The sequence below is a fragment of the Tenrec ecaudatus genome, chromosome 15 (genome assembly GCF_050624435.1).
Source record: "Tenrec ecaudatus isolate mTenEca1 chromosome 15, mTenEca1.hap1, whole genome shotgun sequence".
In the NCBI taxonomy this organism is placed as follows: Eukaryota; Metazoa; Chordata; class Mammalia; order Afrosoricida; family Tenrecidae; genus Tenrec; species Tenrec ecaudatus.
The window spans coordinates 40,392,081-40,399,105 of NC_134544.1; the positions used below are offsets into that span (position 1 = coordinate 40,392,081).

Here is a 7,025-nt window from a genome sequence, read left to right on the forward strand (position 1 = left end):
GGGTATCTGTCTCCAAATGGGGGGTGGGGGACAGGGTTGGAATTTGAGCTGGGATCTCAGGGACACTGTTCACGGAGCTGTGACATCTTCAGGGAAGAAATCCTAGGCTTAGACCAAGCAAAATTCACTCTGAGACCCAGCCTCAGTGAGCTCGCGGCTGAGTGCTCTCTTTGCTTTAATGCAAATTTACCAGGGGCGCTCCTGTTTTTCAGCAGCTTACCCAGTTTTTCATATTTTTAATGAGACTTTCTGCTGTCAGTCTCTTTGAAGTACAATATATATATATATGCAATTTTCATTTTAGGATTCGAAAGTCCTTTTATGCTTTCGATACAAGGGTTCTTACCAAGAGCATGGAGCTCGTGATGCCCGGAATGATGACTAAATGGAGGTTTGTGCTAACAAAGAGCCACTTTCTAAAAATAGACACTGATCAGTGTAACCGTTCACAGAAAAGGGCCCCCTGGAAACAGCTCTAAAGAAAGGGGAGAGGCCGGAGCCCCGGGCCCTGGCTTTATGGAGTAATGGACCCCTTCGAGGATCTAATGGTAGGCAAACCGCCCCACAAAAGTGCCTGAGATGTGCGCACAGTCAAGGGTTTTCACAGCATTCTGGGGAGGGGGTGTGTGCAAGAACCCAAGGAGCAGGTGCCTGAGCAAGAACAACAGAGGACGGCCAGGAAGCGCTGGCTCATTTACATTACAAAAGGACGCTCTCTCTAAAAAGGATTTGCTATGGGCTCCAAAATTCCTTCTGGTGTATTCCAGTTGGCTTATTTGGTTTGCAAATATTCGATTTCTATGAGGCTTTACAGCGAAGAAGACACGGTTTTAATCAGCTCAAGCCTACTACCTACACAAATCTGTTAACAAAACAACAAATTCATTTGTTTGTTCGTTCACCAATGGTGATTGCTGCCCTCTGTGGCAGGCCTGTAGGCTTCAGTCACATGGAGTCCGGTAGTCTGCTGGGCCAGGGACCCTAGCTGTCTGCTTCCTTGGGAAATCTCTAGCACCCAAGAGCATTCTCAGCCAAATCTTTCTGGAGCACGTATGGAAAAAGGCAGAGTGAGCAAACAGTTCCAAAATACAAAATGCTATGAAGAAAACAAGAAGCCCCAGTGGTGTGGTGTCGTAGGTTGTGTATTAAGTTGCTAGCCACAAAGTCAGCAGTTTGAAACCACCAGTTGCTCCTCTGGAGAAAAATGAGGCTTTCTACTCCTGCTAAAAGTTACAGGCTCGGAAATTCCTGTTAAGAGTTATCGTTCTACCCTGTCCAGTAGGGTCATTATGAATGGGACTGGACTTGATGGGGGTGAGTGAGTTTTGGGTGGTGCAGTGGTTAGAGTACTCGGCTGCTAACTGAAAGACCAACCGCCACTTCGGGAGAGAATGGTGCGACAGTGTGCTTCTATAGAGATGACAGCCTTGGAAATCCTGTTGGGAAGTTCAACTCTGTCCTAGACAGTCACTGTCAATCAGAGTCGACTTGACACTAATGTCTTTTGTTCGCGCACGCGTGTGTGTATATGTGTGTGCATAACCATTAAGTGCTTGGGCACGAATGGAAAGGTTGGCAATTTGGACTTGCTGAGTGGCTTTGTGGAAAGAAGGCCTAGCTATCTGCTTCCATCGAAGACTGGCAGCCCAGGAAACCCAGTGGGATTGCTTCCAGGAACCTGCCATCTTTGCCGGGAGAGCAGAAGAACTCCATGGTGCTCAGCTCCCACGATGGCACATCTTGATGGAAGATTCCATACAAGAATCCCAGTCCAAAGTAGGAGAATGCAGAAAAGAATTCCAAACTTGTTAGCTTGCAGACTTTCTGGAGCCAAGGTGGCTGGATGAATCTCTAAGACGTTGCTCTGGGGTAATCTTTAAACCAGAAACCAAAAATATCTCTGGAAGTCTTCTTAAAACCAAAGAATTGTTTTTCCTTAAAGAGTTCCAAAGTCTGTCTTGAACACTATTTTCTTTGAAGGACTGTTTGTATAGCATCGACTTGTCGAGGTAATGGAGGGTGCTAGTGCAGATTCGCGGCTGCTCTTCAGAGCCGGCGTTCGCACGGCGTTGGAGGCCTGGCCTGCCTTACAGCTGACTTGGAGCTAGACGAGGTGGAGGACTTCTTTGGGGAGCTCATGACCAACGAGTTTGATACAGTTGTGGAGGATGGGAGTCTGCCCCAGGTAAGCCAGCAGCTGCGGACCCTGCTTCACCATTTCCAGAGGGATGATGGTGCTGCGCTGAGGCATATGACCTCCTACATCACCCAAAGAAAGAACAGGGTCACAACCACTGCAAGCACAGAAGAGATGGAGGTCACAGCTACAAATGGTGGGGCAGCTACAGATGGGGTCTGCTCTCAGACTGAACCATCTGACCCGGACTCCAAGACTGTTCAGGAAGAGGATGTAGTGGAGGATGACTGGACCATTGTCCGGAGCAAGAAATGAGTGGAGCTGAAGTGGTTTGGGCCCTTATTTGCTAGAGACTAGTTTTAAGGGGCTTTTCTGGAGATTGCACATCTCTTGACTGGATATGCCACCTCCTCACTCACCTAATTCCCTGCCTAGTTTCCTCCATAGAAGAAAATGGACCTGGCCCATTCTACTCCCCTGAGTGTTAAAATTGCTACCTGAGGGAAGAGGCCAGGTTTGGCAGCACGGTGCTTGTTGGGTCCAATCAGTGTAGAAGAAAAAGATGAGTAAGTATGGATGGAGGAGCAACCGGACACTGGTTGACTGGGTAGGTGGATTTGGGATGGGACAGAATCATGAGGAGAACTAGCACCCAGTGCTAGGGGGCTGGCTGGGTCAGGAATGGCGAGATGAGCATAGAGATAATTAAAAATGAAAAAAAAAAAAAGCATCGACTTGTCAAGAGCTGTTTAAATGATTTGATAAGAAGGTAAGTTAAGGAGCCGGTGAGTTTGTGCTACTGGGGGAGGAAAACTCTGAAAGAGGCTGAGGAGGGTTTCACAACCTGAGGCATGTCATCGATGTACATGCAGAAAGGGTGGACTTGGTGAATGATTTGCTGTCAGGGTTCTTAACAAGTGTTACCCAAAATAAATAAAGATAAAGCAAATAGGAAGAGTGTGGTGGGAAGAAACAGTAAAGCAATCCCTGTGGGGCCAAGCTAACTTGTCACATCAGGTCTCTGAGTCAAAGTAAAACTAGACCGAGTGGCACCTAACAGCAATAGGAAGAAAACAACTCAAGTGCCAGGTGAGGAAAAGCCATCTCCATGGGCAGGTGAGTGGAGCCCTGAAGGATGACACTTGGGGGACAAACCACTCAGAATCCAAGAACAGCATTTGCAAAAGCCTCAAGCCAGGAGACACATGCCACGTGGAAGCTGTTGGTTATGGGCAAGCATGAACCTCGACCATGGAGTTAGGCCAGATGTGAAAGGACCTTCTAAAACTGATTGTAGACTCAAATCCAACTCCTACTGGCCCTGTGTGTGTCAAATTAGGACTATTCTGCCCCAACCAGCGGGACTCAGTTATTCGAGGGGTTTCCGAGGGGGACCCAGCCTGAAAGAGAAACGGGCGAGAGAGAGGAGCGAGACCAAGCAGATTCTTGTCAAGGTCTCAGTTTATTGCTACACAAGCCTCTTTTTAAAGGGTGAGGCAAACAAAGGAATTCCAAGGGAAGGTAAAGAAAAAGGAAGGGAGGTGGGTAGAGCACACAGGGTAGGCAGACACAAATCCACGGTTGGAATGTCTGGTGCTGGAGCAGACAAGGGTGGGCCATTTGGTGTGTGTCAGGATAAGATAAGGTTGAGGTGACGTGGCTTTAGCCCTGCCGGGCAGACAGTATGGAGTCAGTTTTGTCAGGCTGATAATGTCCGGTTCCCAACACTATTCACAGGATTTTCAGGATTGACTTTTTTGAGAAGTAAAACACTAGGCCTTTTTACCCTAGATGTCTCCGGGTGGACTTGAACTGCCAGTCTTTTGGTTTGCAACTGAGCTAGTTAGCCATTTGCACCACCCAGCAACTCCACAGAACCTTCAAAGGTGGGTGAAGAGCGATTCTTTCTTCCTGGATGATGTAGGAGGCAACTGGAGAGTGTGCACCTTGGAGGGACGTGACTTGATCTATGTTTTGGAGAAGAGGAAGACCCTTGACAAGGTAGCTGACGGAGTGACTGCAGCACTGGGCTCAGCCACAGCAGGATGCGGCAAGTGGGAAACTATCACTAGGAAAATATGAAGAGAACTATATTCCCTAACTTATAACCGAGGGAATGTGGAAAGCTGGTATTCCACGGTCGGAAAGCCTCCACTTTGTATGTTAGAGATAAAGTCAAAGTACATTATCCTGCTTTAATATCATTCCCACAAGGAGACGTCAGACAGTGTCAGGCATGACAAAATAATAATTTATAAATTATCAAGAGTTCATGAGGGAAGGGGGTGGGGAAGGAGGGGCAAAAATGAGGAGCTGATACCAAGGGCTCAAGTAGAAAGCAAATGTTTTGAGAACGATGATGGCAACAAATGTGCTTGACACAATGGACGCATGTCTGGATTGTGATAAGAGTTGTACGAGGTCCCAATAAAGTAATTCTTAAAATATATATATATATATATATATATATATTTCCCCCAGATCCTCTCCTACCAGCTTTGCTGCCCTTAAAGTGAGCACATGGTTGATTTTATCTTCCTATAGAAGCAGACATCCTTTTGCTTATCTTTTCCTGCCATGTCACCCAACCCCTCTGATACCTTTTTCCAATACAGGTATTAGGTTTCCTCACCTGTGAGCTCAGGGACCTTTCTGTAGATTCCACCCACATTGTGATGTATGTAACTCCTTGAATATGCATGTCTTATGACTACCTATAAATATCCCAAGATAGTAAAGATGCTTTCTCCTCCCACCTCCATATGGACAACCAAGAGGGGCTGAGGTGTGCGTGTTAAAGTAAAATGTGCCAGACTCTTTGATTTCATTCTCTCTCTATCGTTCCTCTTCTTTATGACTTTACTATGATCTTTATATATGATAACCATACCATTGTACCTCCTGGCCCTCCGGTGGATTGAGGCAGGCTTCCTTGGTGAAGATGGTGCAGGACCCAGTGGTGGTGCTTTGGTCTGTCATACACAGGGTTGCTATGCGCCAGAACCGACTCAATAGCAATGAACCACAACAACATGTTTAGAGAAAACCATTCTGGCTACAGTGCAGAGTATAAACTGTTAGGAAGAAACGACAAAACGTGATCTAGAGGCCAGCTCTAGGGCTCCTGCCATCATCTACCCAAATAATAATGGCAACTGCTTGTGTTGGGGTGGTCATCTTTCTTCCCAAGAGCAGCTGGTGAGTTTGAACCTACAACCTTGTGGTGAGATGTCTAGTGCTTATTCCACAATGCCACCAGGGCTTCTTTGTTTAGAGGGACAGAGCACCTATTTTGGAGGGCACCATCAATCCACAACACTGTCAGAGACCTGCCTTTGTGTGAAGTTGTCAGCATTCATCTGTGAGGGCTCAGACAAGCTGGTTGTCATCAAAGACGGGTTCTTACCTGGTGCAGGGAAACCTTATCCAAAGACAAGCAGAGGCCAGGACACAGGCAACTGACTGCTTCTACGAAGAGCTGGGGGCTGGGGACAGCTGAGCCTGTCTGTGAGTCGACTTCTTTCCCTGCCATGCAGGCCCAGGAACTGATTCTTAAGCAAAAGGAATAAAAAAAACCCTAATTTAAACCTTGCATTTGCAAGTGTCATTCGAGCTGGAATGGCTATGATAAAACAATGCATCAGTGTTAAACTTAAAGTGAAAATTAAACATGCACCATGCTCTGCGTCAGCACATTTTTGGATGAAGTTTGAGGGGGGAGAAAGAAAAACTTTAAACAATCTATTTAAATGCAAATGTGCCATAAACCCGAATAACAGGAATACATCTCTAAGATGCAAAGACCTTCTTTCAGCGAGCTTGGCTCATAAGAGGGCTGTTATTTTTCATCGCGGGGAATGATGACTTGGAAGAAATCCTGATTACCTGGGAGGGAAACAGAGCCTCCTCCTGGGCAGATGGCCCAGGCCTGGACCTGGCAGCCACTGGGCAGGCTGGGAGTGGAGGGGACTTGTGTCTGGAGGCCAGCTGACTCCATGGCTGCATCTCCTGTGGGCAGAAGCCACGCAGCACTTGTGGTTACAGTGCTTCTAATGAGCCAGAACTCGCCTGGAAGCATCCGTGAGGGAGGCTTCCGGTTGTCAACTGTCCTGACCTCAGGCGTGAATGAGACGGCCCCAATGTCACACACCAAGCACAGCACCTGATTCAGAGACCGTGCCCTGGCAGCTCTGAGATGAGGGCATGATCAACCCAAACTAGGCCTCAGTGCTGGGCCAACCGTGTCCTCAAAAACTAGAAACCAGACTCACTGCCATCGAGTTGATGCCAACTCTTAGCAACCCTAAAGGACAGCCTAGCTCTGCCCTCATGGGTTTTTGAGACTCTAACTCTTTATGGGAGTCGAAAGCCTCCTCTTTCTCCTGTGGAGTGGCTGGTGATTTCGAACTGCTGACCTTTCAGAGAGCAAGCCAACCATATGCAGGAGATAGTGTTGCCCCGACTGAGTTTAGAAAGAAACAGTCTTAGGGAGTCTGGGTAGCAAGGGCAGGAGGCAGTAGGTGGTGGTTAATATTGGGACTTCATCTAAGGTGGGCTGTTCTCCTCCAACCCAGCCTGGGGCCACCTATCAGCTATGGTGTGGAGGAGATTGGCCACATCAAAACTCCAGAGCCTACCAAACAATCCAGGACCACTTGGTGCCAGGTGGACTGTCTGAGGGCGTGAGCAAAGCCCACCCAACACAGCAATATTCGATTCACTCATTGATGCGAACGTTCCTCCCGGTGGAGCCAGAATCTGGGCACCAGGAGCAGAGCCCAGCTCACGGGAGCCAACGATGCAAATGTATTGAGCTTTCAGAAACTGGGGCCTTGGTGGCTCAGTGGTAGAATCCTCGCCTTCCCTGCAGGAGACTTGGGTTTGATTC

The 7,025-nt window shown here is 47.8% G+C and overlaps 1 pseudogene; it reads left to right on the forward strand.

The window, feature by feature from the left end:
- The first annotated feature begins 2,012 nt into the window (after positions 1-2,012).
- LOC142428144 (pre-rRNA-processing protein TSR2 homolog pseudogene) lies at positions 2,013-2,452 on the forward strand (annotated as a pseudogene).
- Positions 2,453-7,025: the final 4,573 nt, after the last annotated feature.